We start from the raw sequence: 21,790 nt of genomic DNA, 5'->3' as shown, positions 1-21,790 counted from the left end.
AACATGCACCAGTTGTCGTTAACAGATCGTTCGGCAAATGCCAGGACGAAATCGTCGAGAAAAAACCGGAGGCCATCATTAATTGAAGAAAAATTTGCTTTAGCATAATTGTAAATGGTTTTCGTTTTATTTGGCGTTTTATTCGACGGTAAATTCAACGTGATGTGCAGTAAACAATGATCACTTAAGCCTGGCAAGTATTTGACCTCAGAAACAAAATCTGGGGTGCTCGTTAGCAAAAGGTCTAATACGTTAGAACTGGTAGCTGTCGTCCTTGTCGGCTGGGTAACCATTTGTGTTAGCGAGAAGAAGGAGCAGAGGGCTGAAAAACTTGCCGACTCGGAAGATCCGTCACCGTCCACGGCAGGGCTAGACCAGTTAATGTTCGGGAAGTTGAAATCACCAAAAATAAAAATAGGACGACCAGGAAACTGTTTGAATTATGTTCAGAATATCATGAAGGTCGTTAGAAAAGCCGACGGGCGTAGATGGTGCGCGGTAGCATGCACAAAATATTACAGCTTTATGGTTAATTGTTACCTGTACACATTTGAACTCCAGTGTAGTATCAACACTAACTTCAAAGCATTCTAGATTGTCCGACACAGCGATTAATACACCACCGCCGCGACCAAAAGAACGGTCACAGCGAAATATACGGTAACACTTTTCCGTTGAAAATATTTCATTATTATGCACAGTTTCATTGAGCCAAGTTTCTGTTAGTACAATGATGTCAGCTGCTGTAGTATCGGCCGTGCAAGATAAACTATCACGATTGCCAATGACACTGCGTATATTAGTAAAAAGAACTGAGACGTTATGTGGTGCCTGCGCAGGTCGGTGCTCATGTTCGTTGAGCTATCTAGGAGACAAAGGGCCAGAGTTAGTTACAACACGTTTTTCAACTTTTTCTTGAACGCTATCAGTTATAGGGCAGTAGGTATAGCATTTTTTCTTCAGAATAAGCTTGTTAAAACGAAGACTAAACGGTTCACCGGGCTCAGTTTGCTTCGCGAATTCAGCAAGCTTCTTCCGTGCATGCCTGGTGTCCGGAGCAAAATCTTCATTAATCGAGAAATCGGACTCTTTTAGTTTGTTTTTTGCGCCCATGACCTGTTCTTTAGTTTTGTAGTGCGTGAATTTCACAATTATAGGTCGCTGTTTCCCCGTTACGGCCTTACCGATCCTGTGCGCGCGTTCAATGTCCAGTTCGGCTAAGGTTAAGGACATGTTCTTTTGAACAATACCTCTTATTTTTTCCTCGGATTCTGCCCATGTTTCATTGGGTCCCTCTGGAACATTATAAAACACAATATTATTTCTGCGAGACCTATCCTCAAGGTCATTTAAACGGATTTTTAATATCTCATTTTGAGCTAGTGCTCTTTCAGCATTTTCGCTCACTGTGGTCATGTCCTCCCGAACTGCGTCGAGCAACTGCAATTTATTTTCAACAGCGTTAAGGCGGGCGGAGATTTCTGTAATGTTTTTACTCAGTTCCTTCCGATTTGCTGTAAGGCTTTGCAGGGAGTCAATTATGCGCGCCTGTCCTTGTTCTATGTTGCCGGAACGGTCCCGAAGATCATGAAGCAGCGTTAAAACTGAACTGTCATCACCTGAAGCTTTCGCGGATTTATTAGAATTCGGCCCGGGATTCAGCTCGACATCCCCGGACAGCAACATTTTTATCACGCAGAAACACTCATGCACATGGTTCAAAAGCAGCTGTGGGCATGGGAACACGACAAGGAACGCGTTATCTGAGCGTTTAGAAGATGTGTAACAAACCTGGAACAGGCAGAAGCGGAAGATATTTGTCAGCCGCATTGTAGCGTTGTTCCCATGCCCACTGAACTGCTGCGGACGGTGCCAGTAGTTTAAGTAGAGCGGGGGCGTTGATGTCGATGGTGATGCAGTAGACCATCCAGGGAGAGTCACAGGATCTGGCGCTGGCGTGGCAACTCCTGGGTCGGTGGAGGATGCGTCACTTGGCGCTGGGTTTTCAGTGCGCAGCACGTGTGGCAAAGCGCCATTGCAGCACCGATAAGGCGCCGCAGCGGTGCTTGGGCTGGATGCTGTCACGAGCTGGAACAGGCAGAAGCGGAAGATATTTGTCAGCCGCATTGTAGCGTTGTTCCCATGCCCACTGAACTGCTGCGGACGGTGCCAGTAGTTTAAGTAGAGCGGGGGCGTTGATGTCGATGGTGATGCAGTAGACCATCCAGGGAGAGTCACAGGATCTGGCGCTGGCGTGGCAACTCCTGGGTCGGCGGAGGATGCGTCACTTGGCGCTGGGTTTTCAGTGCGCAGCACGTGTGGCAAAGCGCCATTGCAGCACCGATAAGGCGCCGCAGCGGTGCTTGGGCTGGATGCTGTCACGAGCTGGAACAGGCAGAAGCGGAAGATATTTGTCAGCCGCATTGTAGCGTTGTTCCCATGCCCAATTGTCGCAGTCCATGAGGCAAGGGCTGCGACGCCGTCGAAACGCGGAAGTCCTCAACGTAGCCCGACCAATGTGATAGACGTGTTAGTTGACGGTGTGCGCACATATGCCCTCGTGGATACCGGAGCCGCTGTATCAGTTATGGACGCAAAGCTTTGTCGCTTCCTTCGAAAGGTTACGACGCCCATTGCTGGATTCGTCCTCCGCACAGCAGGCGCACAGCGTATTCACCCGATTGCGGCGTGCACCGCTCGTGTTCTCATCGAGGACGTTGTATACGCCGTCGAATTTATTGCGATTTCCTCGTGCTCCCACGAAGTTATCCTGGGGTGGGACTTTCTCGCCCGCCACGATGCCGTCATTCATTGCGCACGGGCCGAACTATAACTGTCGCCGATCTCAGATATGACGCTTGCCGATAATGCTTCTTTTGCAAACAAACTAGTCGTCAGACACGACACCAACGTTCCTCCCAACTCGTCAGTGATTGTATCAATGCATTGCAGCAGCCTCTCTGACGCCATCGCACTACTTTCTCCATCAGGCCGCTTTTACACTCGAAAACGTCTGCTGCTGCCTTTTGCGACTGTGAACGTCAAACAGGGCTCCACAGCTATTTTTGTCTATAACCCCTTCTCATACCCTGTGATGCTGCTTCAAGGCGAATGTCTTGGCTACGTGAAAGTGATCGACGCCGTACAAATTACGGATGTTCCCGAAGACACGTCCTGCGCCTGTTACAACACGCTCGGTTCTCTCGCGACGTCCGACCCTTTGCCCACAGGTGTGTTCGATTCATCTATTGCCGATGGCCTCACCCCACCTCAGCGTTCGCAGCTTCTGCGCATCTTAGAAGAATTTCGTTCTTCTTTTGATGTCGAGCAACCTTCCTTGGGCCGGGCGTCTGCTGTCACGCACCATATTGACACTGGCTCCCAACCGCCATTGCGGCAACGACCATATCGCGTCTCGGCCACGGAACGTCGTGTGATTAATGAGCAAGTGGACGATATGCTTCGCCGCGAAGTGATCCGACCCTCGAACAGTCCATGGGCATCCCCTGTCGTCCTTGTTACGAAAAAAGACGGCTCGGTACGGTTCTGTGTAGACTATCGCCGCCTGAACAAGATCACTTGCAAAGATGTATACCCGCTGCCTCGAATTGATGACGCCATCGATAGCCTACAAGGAGCAGAATTCTTTTCATCTCTAGATTTACGCTCCGGCTATTGGCAAGTACCCATGGCTGACGTCGATAGGCCGAAGACAGCCTTTGTCACACCCGACGGCTTATACGAATTTAACGTCATGCCGTTTGGACTTTGTAATGCGCCAGCAACTTTTGAACGCATGATGGACACAGTCCTCCGCGGTTTGAAGTGGCACACGTGCTTATGTTATCTCGACGACGTTGTTGTTTTTGCCTCTGACTTCACCACGCACCTTCAACGCCTACGGCATGTTTTGACTTGCTTAGCGAACGCTGGCCTTCAACTGAACCTAAAGAAGTGCCGATTTGCAGCGCGGCAGCTCATGATACTAGGTTATGTCGTCTCGAAGGATGGAATCCTCCCCGATCCAGCCAAACTTCGTGCCGTAGCTGAATTTCCTAAACCGACGTCCGTCAAAGAACTGCGCAGTTTTGTAGGTTTGTGGTCCTACTTCAGGCGCTTCATTCGCAATTTCGCCGCCGTCATATCACCCCTGACGAAGCTCCTTGGCAGCAACGGACCTCTCCATTCGTGGTCGTCCGAGTGCGACGAGGCGTTCACTAAGCTCCGTGGTTTGCTGACGTCTCCTCCCATTTTGCGCCACTACGATCCAACGGCACCTATTGAGGTACACACAGATGCCAGCGGTGTTGGCCTCGGCGCTGTCTTAGCACAGCGCAAAGAAGGGTTTCCTGAATATGTTGTGGCATATGCCAGCCGTATGCTTACTAAAGCCGAGACCAATTACACCGTCACGGAAAAAGAATGTCTGGCGATCATCTGGGCGCTTACCAAGTTCCGGCCCTATTTGTATGGTCGCCAATTTGATGTCGTCACGGACCACCATGCACTATGCTGGCTGTCGTCATTGAAGGATCCCTCAGGCCGTCTCGCCCGCTGGGCGCTTCGCTTACAGGATTACGATATCCGCGTACTGTACCGCAACGGACGCCAGCATGCTGATGCTGACGCCCTCTCACGTTCTCCCTTGCCAGACGACAATGCCTGCTGCGCAATATCCCAGCTTGACGTCTCTTCCGTCGACATTGGGACCATCGCTTCTGAGAAGCGCAAGGACCTCTGGATTGCCTCCATCATAGACTGCCTTGCTGATCCGTCATCGCAGCCAACCACTCGTGCACTGCGCCGTCAAGCTCGCCATTCGCGACGACCTGCTTCATCGACGCAATTACACCTCTGACGGCCGCCAGTGGTTATTAGTTGTACCTCGAACCCTGCGTTCTGAAATCTGCGCATCGTTCCACTCTGATCCACAGTGTGCGCATTCGGGACTTTTCAAAACCTACCAGCGCCTCCGACGACGCTACTACTGGCGAGGAATGTACAACTACATTCAAAAGTTTGTTCGTTCATGCGCCGACTGCCAGCGCCGAAAATCTCCACCCCACCTCTCGCCAGCTGGCCTGCAGCCTCTACCCTGCCCTACCCAACCGTTCGGGCGCGTTGGCATCGATTTGTATGGACCACTTCCCCTGACGTCGGCTGGTAACCGCTGGGCCATTGTGGCAGTAGATCACCTTACCCGATACGCTGAAACCGCCGCTCTCCCAGCAGCTACAGCGCGCGATGTTGCATCATTCCTTCTTCGCCGATCCATCCTGCGGCATGGTCCACCCCAAGAATTGCTCAGCGATCGCGGACGCGTCTTCCTGTCGGAGGTAGTTGAAGCGATTCTCAAAGAGTGCCACGTTGTTCATCGTACGACTACGGCGTACCACCCTCAAACGAATGGCCTCACAGAACGCTTCAACCGTACGCTCGGCGACATGCTTTCAATGTACGTTGCCTCCGACCACACGAACTGGGACGCCATTCTGCCATTCGTCACCTACGCGTATAATACCGCTACGCAGAGCACCACTGGATTTTCCCCCTATGTCTTGCTGTATGGTCGACACCCTTCGCACACCATCGACACCATTCTTCCATACCGGCCGGATGCATCCGAGTACGTCCCTATTTCTGACACGGTCCGACATGCAGAAGAGTGCCGCGACCTCGCACGGGCCTTTACTTCCGATGATCAAGAGCGCCGGAGGAGCACTCGCGGTGACGCCACTGCCACGGTCACCTTCGATCCGGGAGCGCTCGTGTGGCTCTCAGTCCCTTTAACTGCCCCTGGCCTCTCATCAAAACTGGTCCCTAAGTATGAAGGCCCTTATCGTGTTCTCGAACGCGCATCTCCTGTAAACTATGTCATCGAACCAGTTGAGCCATCTGAAGACATGCGCCGCCGTGGACGAGACATTGTCCATGTCGACCGTTTAAAGCCTTACTACGACCCGCTCATAGTGACGAGCTCTTAGGTCGCCGGACGGCTCCCTTCTCGCTCCCGGGGGGTGGTTGTAGCAAAGAGATTGTAGAAGAGACGCTAGTGGGTTCAGCGCTACTGGCTCTAAACGCTAGTGGGTCGAGCGCTCCTGCTCAGCAACGGCTCTCGTGCTTGGAAGCTGTGACTGCCCTGCCCGTCGACGTTGCGCTGCTCCCGAGCTCTGCCAAATAAACACCTTTAGAATATATATATATATATATATATATATATATATATATATATATATATACATCTGTGTGCATACATGGCGTGGTTTTCGCGGCATTAGTATTAATATCAAATAACAGCTAGCATGTTATACGAAGAAGTGGTTTTGTTTGCAGCGAACTATATAGACAGGCCGTCCAGAAGGCCCACGATACGTCGGAAAGGCTAAACCTTACTGTCCCGACGTGGGAGCCGCCTGCGTCAACCTAAAGGTTGATCTTCAGGACATTAAATAAAGTTCATCATACCATATATATAGACAGACTGGATAACTTATACACATATGTACATGCATTGTACCATATGCATGTCATTTCTTTAAACTTTCAGTGGTGATCCATAGGGTCGCGTTTCATTCGTGGTGTTTCTGATGCCTTGGTTTCATCTAGTGTAACTGTGGATCGAAACGCGCCAAGCATCTCAACACGCTTGCTAGCCCGCGACGCTCAGTGTCAGAGGCCAGATACGTAGGAGAACGTGCCTGGAACTTGGCAAGATAGCTTGGCATTAAAAGAAAACGGCCTCACTGCCCACTCGGAGTGGAAGCCCGACAAGTGCGTCCGCCTACAAGGTTGTACGGGCAGCCTACACGGGAACCACTTAATTATTCGAATAAATCAGGAACAGCGGACTGTGTCAGGACAAGCATCAAACCAAGGACTCACTTCAGCGACCACTAACGACGGGTGTGAGGTGTGCACTCATCGACCGCAGTACCTTTGCCCACTTGCGCGTTCTGACGCGCCTTACCGCATTCATGACAACTGTCTGCGCTAAATGGAAGCTGGCGAAGGCGTGCGTACCGAATGGCAGCGCACCGCCTCCTCCGTCGATGTCCCCGAGACGAACGTGCGGCATCGCACAGCAGATCGAGGGACGGGGAGACGCCCGGGCACCGCGAGACTCGATGTTGGACGTAGCAGCGTCCCTGGCAGTCGCTGGAAGCGATGGGGAGGAGAACCGTCTAGCAATCGCCTCGGCGTTTGTAAATAGAAGCCGAGGAGCTTCGGCCGTGCACAGTCGGATTCCCGCTTGCCTGCACGCCCTGCGCAGCCGGCCCGACGAACATCATCAGGTCGGCGGCAAACCCAATAACGCTGAGCGCTGCTTGATGGCACAGCTAACCGCTTGCCGCAATCGATCTGCACTCTCCCTGCACCACCACCACCAGAAGGGAAGGGACAGCGCGAAAAGCTACGCCTCGGTCCTCGTCGCATCGCTCAACAATTCACTCCTTCTACTTCAAGGTTTCATTTTGCTGTTGTTTTCGTCACCATACTTTAGCGTGCTTCAACTTTTGTGGCGCGCGTGCTTTCGTATTTCGCACAACCGCAGTAGCAGGTCACGAATGCCTGAATTCTATGCGGACTCATAAGCGAGGTCGTGCCCAATGATACTTGACGACCGGGCTCGATCGCAAACTCATTAAACATTTTTGCGAACGGGTTCGCTGCGCGCGAGAGAGAAATAAAATGAAAGTCGCCTTCAAGAACAACCACTTTGGGATGACTTCAGAACCAAATGCACTCCAACCTTTATTTTCAGCACCCCTGAGAACAGGGCCGGGTGAACACTGCCGTCATGCCAACAACTCACTCGGGCTTTGGCAGCCTTAGGTGATTCGTCAAGAAGGAGAAAATAAATGCGCGGAACTGGCAACAACGAGAATCCTGTGTTATTATGATTTGCCTCGTGAAAGAAATAGCATTTCCTTCTTGTCCGAAATTCCGGTTATGCGTGTAGCGCGTTCCTCCTTATGATGGGTGGCGTGTTGAAAACCAAGATAGCCTGATCAACAGCTATTGAGGTTGTAAAGTTGCTACTGAAGTTACTCAGTTGGTCGTATACGCATGTCAGCCTGTACTACCACTAGAGTTACTCCGGTCACCGGCTCGGTTCTCTAAGAAATTACGATAACAAAGAAATTAACGCTAACTGGACCTCCGCAATGGAAGAAATATACGCCGTCAAACACATCATTCCTATATTAAAGATAGTCGATTTAGTTGATTTTTTTTCCACTTCTCAAGCAAAATAGTCTTCACCGGCTCTTTCGAACGTTTTGGTACTCGAAAAAAAGATATTGGCTGTTAAGTGTGCTCCGAGCCGCGTTTGTTGCCGAAATGTGCTATTCGCCTCGTGTCGCCATGCGGGCCGAAATGTGCCCTTTCCCATAGCTAATACGCACTTCGACACATTTTTGCACACCCATTGGTGAGTTCTCTTATATTTGTACTATGACAATCAGCGATCGCAGGTACTACAGTAACCTATGTTCGTTCAGAAATATCTTTTTGATGCGAAAGCGTAAAATGGCTCATTGAGCGAGAGAGGTGGCACCTGGCGTCTGTAGCAGCCAAACGTCACCTAAATTTCCATTAGCTGCGACACCACAGCACGAGCCCTCCACAAGAGAGCAGTCGAAAGGGAAACACCTGCTGCCACACTGGCGCGCCAGGTGTTGCGTGAGAGGCAGAGGGCACCGCCGTAACACAAAACCACCCTCACTCTCGCTCTCGAAGGGCTGTGTTATCCCAGCATTATTTGTCCGCGCAAGCTCTCGCCTGCGTTCTAACTGCGCTACGGTAAGGACGAATCAAAAGTTACAGTGACATTTCACAGCCTGAATTCGGGCTAGGCCCAAGCGTGTGGGTGTTGTAGCGCACACGACGTTATCTGTCCTCAGTGCACCTAGACGCCTGCACTGTCCGCACCACCGATCGTATTCGAGACACGGTTCGCGCGGCCGCGCTATAGGCAGCAGCTGCCGGAGCAGAACGCCCGGATGTAAACATTCGCTTACCATCTAAATTACCTAGCATGGTGTCAGTGCGCACGGTCAAACATGAACACTTCCCACTCGATGACCGTGGACACTCGCTGTCAAAACGCTGGCGTGAGGAATCGCGGCAGCAGCAGCGAGCGAAGTGACCTTCGTTTTGCCTATCGCTTCAACGCAAACTGAGCGCTTAGAACATAGCGCACGCAAAGCTACGAACCGCTGGCCCACCTAGACTGTCCCCCAAAGCAGATAGCTCTCAAGATAAAGCCCGCGCGACCGCACGCGGCCAAGTACAAAACCCCCGTTGCCATGGCGCCATGCGCGCGAAGGAATACGGAGCCCTTCCGACCCTTGCGCATGCGAGAATGAGCCGCCATCATCGGCTCACCGTCGCACGTGTTCACTCGCACATACAGCGTACGTAGCGCGAGGAGGATGTTACCAGGTACGTATGCATCACAAAAATGACCTGTAATAACTGCCAGAGCAGGTCACCTCGGTGCAGCTCCGCCTACCCTCCGCGACACCTCATTTCTGCATCCCCACTTCACTAAACGTTGCCTGCACATTCGTCAAGGTGGCGTTAATCTGTCGCGCGTCCAGCAAGCTCTTTTGCACTTTCCCCGGCGCGCGATTCTCTTTACCGCCTTTCTCGTTCGCTTGCTTCGCCGCCTCAGAGAGACAGCGCCGATATGAAAAACTAGCCAGTTACGCTTGCGCGTAAGAACTTGAGAGGACGCTTGAGCTTTGCTTTAAGAGTGGAACGTGACAGCATTCTAAGATCCCTGAGCGCATCCCATGCTTCCCTGCAAGGGCTGCTTATGTAACCGCTATATTTACCGGGAAACGCTGGCGGCCAATGCACGAAGGCGAGCTTTCTGGTAGAAACGCGGCCTCTTGCGTGCGTCAGTCCCGAAGGTGGTACACAGCCGCGCCGAAGAAAGTTACGTCAGGCTTCTTTTATTCGTTCGCTCTTTTAATATTTAGGTCTGAAAATATTTGACATAAAAGGCACACGCTGTTGGTGTTTTCTTTCGTGAAATATTTTCTGGGCTGTGATTCTCAAAATGCCAAGGAATAAATTTTTCAACAATGTAAGACAAGGTATGATCAACTTTTTTTACAAAACGGTGTGCCAATATATCCCGGATATACTGCACTTCACATAGCAATGCGTGGCATTTGCATATACCTAAATATATACGTCAATTTTCCCTCACGAACAACTCCTCCTGCGCTGGCCTCAACACCGGATTTCTTGTGACAAGAAGCCCTTAAAATTGTCGCCTTATATCGCGCCAAGCGCCTCAACGCGCTCGCTTGCCCGAGACGAGTTGAAAGGAACATTTATGGTGTCGCACTCACAATTCAGAAGTGCTTTGTCGTCCTCAGATTTATTTATTGTGTGCACGAGAAGCCTATAAATTGTTCGCACACTGTTCCTCTTGTCCGAAAATTCATCTTAACCGGGCCCGTCTTAGCGTGAGGCCACTGCGTTAGAAATTGATCGCATAATTCCACCGATAACAGAAGAAAATTCATGCAGACTGCCCAGCAGTACGGCTGTCTCGTGAAAAGCGGCCAGCAGAGCGGCATGACGGAAGTAAAGATGTGAGGACAGGAGAGCAGTTAATAGAAGGAGACAACACTACTGATATACCAATCACAACTAAACAAATCGTGCCACCATCGTCAGCATGTCGTACGGCTCACATCCCAGTGACTACTGCACGCGCCGCACGACATCGCTATATAGGGTGTTTATAATTTAGGTTGTGAACACACATGTAAACACATTACGCGATGCTATACCAGCAAGCACTACGCTATCATGACAAGGGCGTCATTTGGCTGGCTGTTCGTTTGTCCTCGCTGCGATATTGAAACCCAAGGAGTACTATTAGTGCACACTGCATAAGCCAAACCAATCGTGCCAACGAAAAAATATGTAAATGCAAGACTAGACATCGTCTCCCATTAAACGACATCGGGAGCGCGTTCAGAAGCCAGGATACTGCTCGCGGTGTTCCGATATGGCAACGCTCGTTTGTAGTGCGCTCGGCGGTCTTGCTTCTACCGAGGCGCTTTTGCAACGACGCCTTTCACAGAGCATCATCGGCGATAACGAGCCGCGTTGGCACAAGAAAGCCGTCTGTAGCCTTAGCCTCTCACGGCAAAAGAAAAAATGGAATGGCTCTTTAATGACGACAAGTCATTTAAAGGCCATTGCGCGTCCTTCGCCGTTGAATGGGGAGCGTATGAACCACAACAGCAGACAAGCTTTGAGCGCCAATACAGTTCGGAAAGGAAGAAGCTGCGGGAGAAGCTGCGCGCATATTGAAAAAAAAAGGCAAAAAGTCGCAGTTTCGCCCGACAGGCGCAGCATCCATTGTGATAGCACATAAGTAGACAGCTATGCGAAGTAAGGATAGTAGTTTTATCGCCGTTATAAGATGGGAAACATTCGCTTACTATGTAAATTGCTTAGCAAGGCACGTACAGGCAAACATGAAAACATTGCACTCGATAACCGCGGCCAGTCAACGCACTGGCGAGAGGAAGCACGGCAGCAGCAGCGAGCAGAGTGACCACCACCGTCCGTCCCTTCGACACAATCTGAGAGAACATGCCCAGCTAGTGGGCCCCCGAAGCAGATCGCTTCCACGCGAACGCGCGTGGCTTCCAAAATACTGCGCCAGATCAGATCATGGTTTTGGCACGAAAACCCCATAATTTATTCTATCTTTTCTTCACGGGTAAACAGTTGCCGAGTAACATTCAAGCCTGCGCTTAATCTTGGCTGCTGTACATTTTCAAATGACACAAAACTTGCACAGTGGTGGTTGCATGCCAGGCATTTAGAATATTACAAGGCAGAATAAGGTAACCCTCTATAGTGTACAACGATAGATGATTTCCTGGTTAGTGCTTACTTTCTTCAAGCAGTGAAAGTGCACATTTATGCTGGCCAAATAATAACGTAAGAGCAAGGTAATCATAAACTAACACAAACAAAAATCGGCTGTAGCATTCATGATGTGGCACTGCATGCCAGGCATGAACGGAAATTTCCCCATACCGTTGAAAAGAACACTATGCTTTCAATGCATGGGATATTGACCTTTTCGCGGTGATGCCTTGGGCGTTGCTATGTTTGATCACGTGGTGACGCATCCATAGCTTGCCTCAACTGCCTCCGTTGCCTCCGTGTTTACAACGGGTGGGTATGATGCCGTTGGGCTTAGAAAACCACTGTTTCGGGAGATATCGTAGACGGTGATAGGGTGGACGAAACGAAGGTTTGGCCACAGCTTCAGAGAGCATGCAAAAGCGCATTCGGAGTTGATTAGGCTATGTACAAACGGGGCGAGCAACGCACATGGTGGTTGTTCTGAAAGCGAGGCTAAATATGTATTTCAAGCTATCCAAAGTTTTCGCTCATGAATTGAATCGGGATTAGTGTATCTTACTCTTCGTTGTTTAGTCGGCAAATATTTTGAAGCAGCGGCTCGCCACATTTCTGACTCAGTAAATTTATTTGGTAGGGTCGCTATCTGATCATTTTCTACCTAATCGATCGCAGGTGTGCTACGTTCCGATATATTTTTTTCTTGCTGCGCGCAAGACTTGAAACGTAGCTGTTTTCTGCCTTCCAATACCTTGGAGCAAAGATGTATTTTCGCTAGTAACTCGCTTACTATTGTGGACCGCCACGAAACATTAATCTTCAGCCATTTGTTTGCTACCGGTGTAGTCCGTCATTTATTGTGCGTATATGGTGCGAATATATTGAAGTGTGCGCCCATTCACTCACTGACACGTTGGCGATAGAGTGGGCGTAAGTTTTCGTGCCAGTTGGGTTATATGTGTGTTAATACTGTGCGCGAAACGTATGATGAGAGTACGCGGCTCTACTCCCTTTGTCATTGTTTAGGGAGTGGTAGTCACTCTTGCCGACGACCCTGGGCTGAAGCCCTTTCTTTGAATCTTAGCGATACAACGATGGCGGACTGGGAAATTTCTGTATCCTCGAGGAATGCCGTACATATCGAAGTGCCGGTAACAGGATCGGAGAGTTTGCCGGTAACACGCATGGACAGTTGCAGCAACTGTCCGCGAACTAAGCTACACAGATTCATTTCATTCCTTAATATGACAGTCACTATTTTGTAGCCAACTACTTCACACGTCTTCAACCCATATGATTCAATCCGGCATGATTGGAGCAGAGTGCGATAGCGAAAACTCAGTTGCATTTCCGATAGCTGATCGCAGAAGCAGTACTGGTTTCGTATTCATGCGATACCAGTGAGGCGAAAAAAATAATTAAATCATGGGGTTTTACGTGCCAAAACCAATTTCTGATTATGAGGTACGCCGTAGTGGAGTACTCCGGAAATTTCGACCACCTGGGGTTCTTCAACGTGCACCTAAATCTAAGTACACGGGTGTTTTCGCATTTCGCCCCCATCGAAATGCAGCCGCCGTGGCCGGGACTCGATCCCGCGACCTCGTGCTCAGCATCTCGACACCATGGCGATGCGCGGCGCGCCGCCGAAAGCGCCGTCTCGTTTCTCTAGAACAAACTACCGCGCGAAGAATATCAATAGGCTTGAAGGAGTATGAAAATTTCTAAGGAAGGTATGTTCGAACGATGGAACAAAGACTGGTAGACGGGATATTGAGATATAGAAGGACAGCGCTATAATTCAGACAGCGAACGCAGCCAGATAGTACTCCAATAAAATTTAGGGGAAATAATATTTGCGCCAGTCAACAATACAAATATCACGTAAAAAGTGGTCTAATAGAGAGAGAGAGAGAGAGAGAGAGAGAGAGAGAGAGGGAGGGGCAAGGAAAGGCAGGCAGGTTAGCGAGACTGAGTCTAGTTTTCTGCCCTGCACGACAGCGTGAAGGGGGAGTCTATTAGAGCAACCTGATGGGTACAGAGGTGCGTCTCAAGATTAGATTTAGCGTTCACACCAACTCCTCCATTAACACATATTGCTTACATGGAGTGACGTGGTTACTAAATTTGCAGGTATGTGATGACTATGGGTGAGCGCTTGACCCTGCAGAATGCATCTCCTGTAATTAATTATGTGTACGCTCCTCCCTTTCGCGTGCTGTGAAAGCCTTAGTGACGAGCTGCTACTCCGAAAGGTCACCCCGGGCAACTTTCCAAGGAAGACAAACGTTTGGCACGATTATCTTCCGTTTCGTTATCACTGTAGACAGGCCGGCCACATGAACCACCAGAATTTGTACCACCAGATGAGACGGCGAGAATTCATCGCCAATGCGCCATGTGTTGCGTACTCCAGGGTAGCGTACCGTACTGCTGCCGAGAAGTAGCGACGCCTGCCTATCGAAGCTCGACCGACATTACTTATTGGGTAGCATGGCGTTGTCGGCGGGCTGCAGGCATCCGGTAGATCATGGCGACCAAGCAGGGGCGAGACGATTTGCTAGTGCGAAACTTGCACGGTTTATTCAAAGGTAGTTGAAAGAAAATAAGAAAAGCATGAATACGAAGTATCAAGTATGAAGTCTCTCAAAGTACCTTTCGGAGCCCCTTAAATAGGCTCTCTACAAGTGTGGGCGGGATCTTGCTTCCGCCGATGACACGTGACAGGCACGGAGAGAGGGCCCCTCCTCCTGCAATACCGAGCACGGGTGAATGACCTCTCCGGCACCGTGGGGTCCGGCCAAGAGAAGGTAAAGGGGATGAGGTAAGCACACACGATGCCACGACCATGAGAGGAGGGGAAGGGGATGAGGTCACCCGTGGGCTCCGGCTCAGGTGGTAGGGTAAATGACCTGTCGCCACGTGGTGTCAGACGCCAACCCCAACAGCATCTCCGGCAGGGGAGGAAGATCCCGACGGGTAGGGGCCAGCAGCCGCTGTACGAGGGATCGGCGTTTCGGTATCAGGGTTCCCCGTAGAGGTCACGAACCCTTCGTTCGTAGCAGGTAGATTCCGGGGAGTGGTCATCCGTCCTCGTCGCGCTCTTGTGACTTTTCTCCTTGGTCCGGTCCGGTGAAATTGGTCTTTGCAAGCAGGTCTCGCAACTTTTCGTCTCCTGCGTGGGCAAGCAATCACCCCAGAACAGTGCCGGACCCACAACCACAAAGCAGCGAGCACAAGGCCACTCTCCCCCATGACACACCCGGCTTTTTACAAAAAAGAAAACCCTCTACACCTTTCCCGTTTCCTACGCGCGCCCTCCCCCCCTTAACACTAAAAACAGCCATTTTTTGAAAGCGCTAAGGCGTGGTTATTAAAAACAGCTAACAATCGGCTTCACTTCGGGAAAACATATGAATGCACGAAAAATATGCCACGGAAACCCGGATGAGCATGAGGCTTTCGCTACTCTGGGGGCAACGACTTAAACCGTCGGCATTGCCGTTAAGCTTACCCTTCTTGTAGCGAATATCGAAGGTGTACTGTTGAAGAGCCAAACTCCAGCGCAAAAGACGACCGTTTTTCGTAGACATGGACTGCAGCCATGTGAGGGGAGAGTGGTCAGTCTCTATGATGAATCTTGAGCCAGCGATATAGCAAGCTAGTTTCTGTACCGCCCAAACTACGCAAGCGCATTCCTTTTCTGATGCAGTGTATGCTTCCTCACGAACTGAAAGCTTTCTACTGGCGTACAGTACAGGATGTTCGTTCTCGTCATCTCTCTTTTGACAGAGCACCACCCCCATACCCCTGTCACTGGCATCCCACTGAAGAATGAATGGCTTAGAGTAGTCGGGCGCGTTCAACACTGGCTGACTCGTTCGTGCGTTCTTCAGCATACTAAAATCCTTTTCTTTTGCGTCATACCACTTTACCGTTTGTGGTTCTGTTTTTCTGAGAGCATCCGTTAAAGGACTCGCAATCTCGGAATACCGCGGAGTATATCTTTGGTAATAACCCGCCAAGCCAAGGAATGATCTGATGTCCCGCTTGGTGCGTGGTTGCGGGAAGTTGTCTATCGCGGTCAGTTTAACCTCGGAAGGCCGACGATGGCCTTGCCCTATTGCATGACCTAGATAAGCTACCTCCGCGCGCCCTAATTGGCATTTGGGAGCCTTAAAAGTTAAGTTGGCCTCTCGTAGCCGACACAACACGGTTCGCAGGTGTTGCATATGGTCCACCCGTGATGAAGAAAAGATAGCTATGTCATCGAGATAGGGAAGTGCAAAGTCCTCCATTCCTCGTAGCACGTGGTCCATAAGGCTAGAGAAGCAATATGGCGCATTCTTCAATCCAAAACTCAGGACTTTCGGACGAAAGGTTCCCATCGGGGAAATAAACGCTGCAAGCCTGCTTGCCCTCTCGGTCAATGGAACCTGCCAATACCCTCTGACTAAATCGAGCGTAGAAATGAAATTAGCACTGCTCACTTTCTCAAGCCTTTCCTCGATATGCGGTATTGGATAAGTCTGGTCCTTCGTGATTAAATTGAGCCTGCGGTAGTCGATACATGGCCGCGGCTCTTTTCCTGGGACCTCAACCAAGATAAAAGGTGAGGTATAATCACTCTCTCCTGGCTCGATTACACCTAGCTCTAACATCTTGTTTATTTCAGCGGTCATGACTTCACGTTGACGAGGCGAAACGCGATAAGCTTTCGAACGAACAGGGTCCGACGAGGTTAACTCGATATCGTGAACGATAGCAGTTGTCCTGCCCGGTGTGTCTGAAAATACGTCTTTAAATTCAAACACGAGTTCCCTCAGTTCGGCCCTTTGATTGGGATTCAACTCCGCCTGTTCCACTAACTTATCAATGGTCTCGTGAATGTCTTTTGTCTCCGTCACGGCTCTTAACTCTGGAAAGTCGACAGGCATTTCCTCAGATTGGTTATTCAAAGAGGGTTTCACGATCATTCGCTTTTCCGCAACTTCAAAGCGTCGCGTGCGAGCCGTCCTGTCATAGTAATGCTCAGCATTGTTTTGTGCTTTACGCATTTCCTGCTCGGCAATCATTGTGGCAGGGCTTACGTTTAACAACTTTCTCCAACATTCTGCCTCTCGCGACATTTCAGGCTCCGTTGCTTTCCTGGTTTTTTCATTAGCTGGAGTACTTTCCGCCTCATCCCCTATAGGGCTATCCTGTTCACTACTAGTTGACCAATCAGCTGTAAAACCGGTTTCTTTCACCACTGGACTTTCATCTACTGCTTTAGCGGCGACCTCCTTTGCCTTGGAACGAGTTAGGGCTTGCACTGTTCTCTCACTAAACCCGATTCCCTTGCGTCGTAGCAAATCCTCTGATGTGTTAGAAAACAAATACGGATACTGCGGTGGAAGATGTGCCGAGACGGCGGCTTCAGTGTCCAGTACTCCGAAAGGGCCTTCAATACGAATTTTGGCCACCGGGAGACAAACACTGGAGGCCTCTACGGCTTGCCTTATCGAAGCACATTCCCCCGTGAACCGGCCTGCATCTACGTACGACGGATGCACTGCGCCCATTGTGGCTGCCGAGTCGCGAAGCACTCTACACGGTTTGCCGTTTACCACGAGGTCTCGAATGTACGGTTCGAGCAAGTTCAGATTCTCTGCGTTACTACTTAGTGACATCAACACTAGTTTGGCATTTCTGCATCCCACGGAGATATGCCCCGTTTGCCGGCAGTTGTAGCAAACTACTGGTTTCTTGGCCTCGAAAGCCTTTTTCTTTTGCTTTTCTGCCCTCTGTTCGGGTGACTCCTTTTCTCCTTCGCTGTCCCCGTCACTACTTTTCCCTGAATCTGATCTTTCCTTTGTTTTATACCGACTCGACTTTGACCATCGTTTTGGCTTGTCGGGTTTGCATTTATTCCTCTGTTCCTTAGGAGCTTCGCTGCCTTCGTCCGCACGGCGAGTTACGTACTCCTCAGCGAGATCGGCCGCTCTCGAAACAGTGTCTATGCCTGGCCTATCCTGAACCCAATACTTGATGTTTATTGGCAGCCGGCGGTAGAACTGTTCTAAGGCAACGCACTGCATTGTCTTTTCGGCATCGCCGAGTGCACCCTCTTCTCTGAGCCATTCCTTCAGGTTTACCTCCAAGGTGTATGCAAAATCTGAATATGACTCACTTTTGGTCTTCTCGACTTCCCTGAACTTTCGCCTGAATGCTTCAGCTGATAATCTATACTTTTTAAGCAGATTTGCTTTGACTTCATCGAAGTCCTCTGCTTCTTCTTACCCCATGCGGGCGATTATATCAGCTACCTCACGTGGCAGTAACGTAAGCAAGCGTTGCGGCCACGTGTTTCTCGCAAATTGTGCCTTCTCACACGTGCGCTCAAACTGCACCAGAAAAAGACCTATGTCCCCTCCTACTGCGTAGGGTGCCATCAAGTCTGTCATTCTGCGCTCGCTTTCACGTGCGTCTGTGCTAGGTCTTTCGCTATTTTGTGCTTTCAGAAACTCAATCTCTAGGCGCTTTATTTCGAGTGCTTCGCGTGCAACACGGTCGCGCTCTTCTTTGCCCTCACGTGCGGCGCGCTCGCGCTCTTCTTTTTCCTCTAGGCGCTTACGCTCTTCTCTTTCCTCTAGGCGCTTACGCTCTTCTTTTTCCTCTTTCTCCAGGCGCTTACGCTCTTCTTCTTTTTCTTTAGTGCTCTCGAGGCATTCCGTCAGTTCCTCGTCGTCTGCACCGGTCGCTTCGATCGCCTCAATGATCTCCGGCTTTCTCTTTGATTCCGCAATTTGGAGGCCCAACTCTTTGGCCAAGCTCAACAATTCCGGCTTCTTTAGTGCCTCCAAGTTCATGGCTGCCCTTAGTGCTGCTAAACCTTCACTCTATACAACCTTGACGTACTCAAACTTCCATCAACGGTTTAAAGAAAAATCACTGCTATGTACTTTCCAAAAAATACGTAAAAGCCAAGTGATATCTCAGTGAAGAAAAGCCGTGCACTCACCATATGCAGTCATGATCCAGACACCTTCCTTCCGAACGTTGTCGCCAGGACGAAGAGGCTACGATCTCGTAGTTGTCGTCCAAGTTGGGGTCTCCAGGATTCCGTATCCCAATCGCTGCCAGTCAGTTTGTTGCGTACTCCAGGGTAGCGTACCGCACTGCTGCCGAGAAGTAGCGACGCCTGCCTATCGAAGCTCGACCGACATTACTTATTGGGTAGCATGGCGTTGTCGGCGGGCTGCAGGCATCCGGTAGATCAAGGCGACCAAGCAGGGGCGAGACGATTTGCTAGTGCGAAACTTGCACGGTTTATTCAAAGGTAGTTGAAAGAAAATAAGAAAAGCATGAATATGAAGTATCAAGTATGAAGTCCCTTAAAGTACAGTTCGGAGCCCCTTAAATAGGCTCTCTACAAGTGTGGGCGGCATCTTGCTTCCGCCGATGACACGTGACAGGCACGGAGAGAGGGCCCCTCCTCCTGCAATACCGAGCACGGATAGGAGAAGTCGATCCTCTTTTCGACGAATCCGGGGAGAATGTCGGGTGAATGACCTCTCCGGCGCCGTGGGGTCCGGCCAAGAGAAGGTAAAGGGGATGAGGTAAGCACACACGATGCCACGACCATGAGAGGAGGGGAAGGGGATGAGGTGGCCCGTGGGCTCCGGCTCAGGGGGTAGGGTGAATGACTTGTCGCCACGTGGTGTCAGACGCCAACCCTAACACATGGCTGCAGCAAAATGAACAACCACGAGTCATGGCCAACTACTCAGTGGCAACGCAGCGGAGATCTGGACGACCATCCTGTTCGCCGTCGCCTGGCCCTCACTTCCTACTCCAGCGTTTGCTATATACACTCTAAGAAAAGTTTACCCCCTTCGGAGTGTATATTTGCCACAAAACATTAATCGTCATCTGTCTTGTCCGCATTTCCTTTCTTTAACGCGGCGAGCCCAGTACTTTCCTGTAACGAACGACATGCGCGTTATTCGCATGACATAGCATTCCCGATAGGAAAGTAGCGGGCGCAGCGTTTTCAAGAAACGAAATACGGGCAAGGCAGATGACAATTATTTTTGTTTGCAACTGTTTTTAGAGTGTACAGGCCCAACCCGTGGAGCGTCCTTTATCCCTTACTCGGAGAAGGAATGGCGGTAAACTATGGAGGCGCGGTTCCTTTTTGTCGAAATTTCAAAGATTCTCCGCCGCTGCGAGGACGTATCAGAGACACCGTGCTGTACGGGCAGAGACGCGACCGTGGAGCCACGCAGCTCGACAACCAGACGCTAGCGCGGCGTATCAGAAATATCAGCGACGCAGGCCCACGAGCCAGTCGTGATGCGATACCGAGAGATAACTGCAACGTGAGACGACGAATCACCGGCGTCGATACATCCAACGACAGCAAACAGGCTGCAGCTGTAGCCAACACAGAAGCCAACTTTGTGATGGCGTTGTGACATGTGTGGTTGTCTCACATTTTTGCCAATGATTGCTTTGACCGAATGAATTGTCACAGCGTTATCACTCTCGCTCAAGACACTCGTACTGTATTAGAAAATCCGCTTCGTTTCTATAATTTTCTCGCAAACGTCTGTGGTTTGCTGGCGGAAGCAGCATGTCTAATCATACTGCTCAAGCGGCTGTATACTTTTGCACTTTGTGCAATATCTGCGAGCTCCACCGATTACTCTGGCATACACGGTGACGCATGTGTAAGTAGTGTATCGACTTCAGAAGTGTTGTTAGTTTCGGCGGCCGCTAACGGCACTCATCGTTTTTATTGACGCCGAATTAGGTGCTGCGTTGCTTTGTTGTCACAGTTCACAAAAAAAAAGAAAGCAGACACCTATGATGCCTTCTTGCTGCAAGCCTTCCTCCTTCTTCCATCAATACGTCGGGACAACATCATGATCTTCTCTCAACGCTGTTACTGTAAGCAGAAGATGATACGGGAAGCTCATAGATTACGAACAGCAAAGCACCGGCTGTTTATTGGAACAAGTAAGAGAATCAGCGCTAAGGGAATAAAAATGCAGGCGAGAATGATCGAGGCTAAGGTGTTCTGATGCGATTCGGGCACCTCAAGGAATATAATAAAGTCAGCTGGTTGAAGACAGCGGTGATTGAACATCTCTGGCAAAGGCGTTCGTCCTCCAGTACACCTAACATGGGCTGATGTTCACGGGAAAGATATGATGCTGACAGATAACTGTTGCTTTGCACACTTAAGTTAACGTATATGAAGAATATGATTCTTTTTCCTCAACACAGCTTGTCGAAAACAGAAAGTGAGTAGTTGTACCGAATTGAAGAGGTCGCGGTTTCGGCTGCAGGCCGCGGAAGCCACATATTGCTCCGAGAAAAATGAAAAAAAGTAGAAAGAAAACCCGTGTTTTTCCATAGTCCTTCACTGTGGCGTCTCAAGCCCAGTTCTGCTTTGGGGCGTTAAACGTCGTGGATCATATCAAACATTCTATATTGATGTCGACCCATTAATTAAAACACATACTTCGCAAAAGCGACGAAAAGACAGCTTCCGGTTATACCTCTAAATTTTCATTTCAGATAGCACTGGGCGTCTCGTGTAGAGAGGAAGCTTTAGCTCGGGCCCAACATCGATGAAGGCCATTAATACACACGTAAAACGCAGAAATGCTCCTATGAGACGACCTCTGAGCCCATTTGATGAAATTGGTTGGGTTTTAAAGACAACGGCAAATTTAGTGACTGTTGGAAGCGAAATTTGTTTTAGGGCCTGAATGTAGGAACTTATTGAATGATTTTTTATTGTCAGTTTCAAAATAAAGAACATCCGCAGTTCAAAAAAGTTGTACCTCTGTATAAAAAATAGATACCGCCATTGATCGAAAGTGCATCCCTT

At 50.0% G+C, this 21,790-nt stretch overlaps 1 protein-coding gene across 1 annotated transcript in view; it reads right to left on the bottom strand.

The window, feature by feature from the left end:
* The window catches only part of LOC142576740 (TWiK family of potassium channels protein 7-like), a 377,792-nt gene that overhangs the window by 330,457 nt on the left and 25,545 nt on the right, over positions 1-21,790 (bottom strand). The window lies entirely within an intron of this gene.

This window comes from Dermacentor variabilis, chromosome 3 (genome assembly GCF_050947875.1).
Source record: "Dermacentor variabilis isolate Ectoservices chromosome 3, ASM5094787v1, whole genome shotgun sequence".
Taxonomy (NCBI): Eukaryota; Metazoa; Arthropoda; class Arachnida; order Ixodida; family Ixodidae; genus Dermacentor; species Dermacentor variabilis.
Note: the sequence above shows the minus strand (reverse complement) of the source record. Positions and strands in the feature narration are given on the sequence as shown.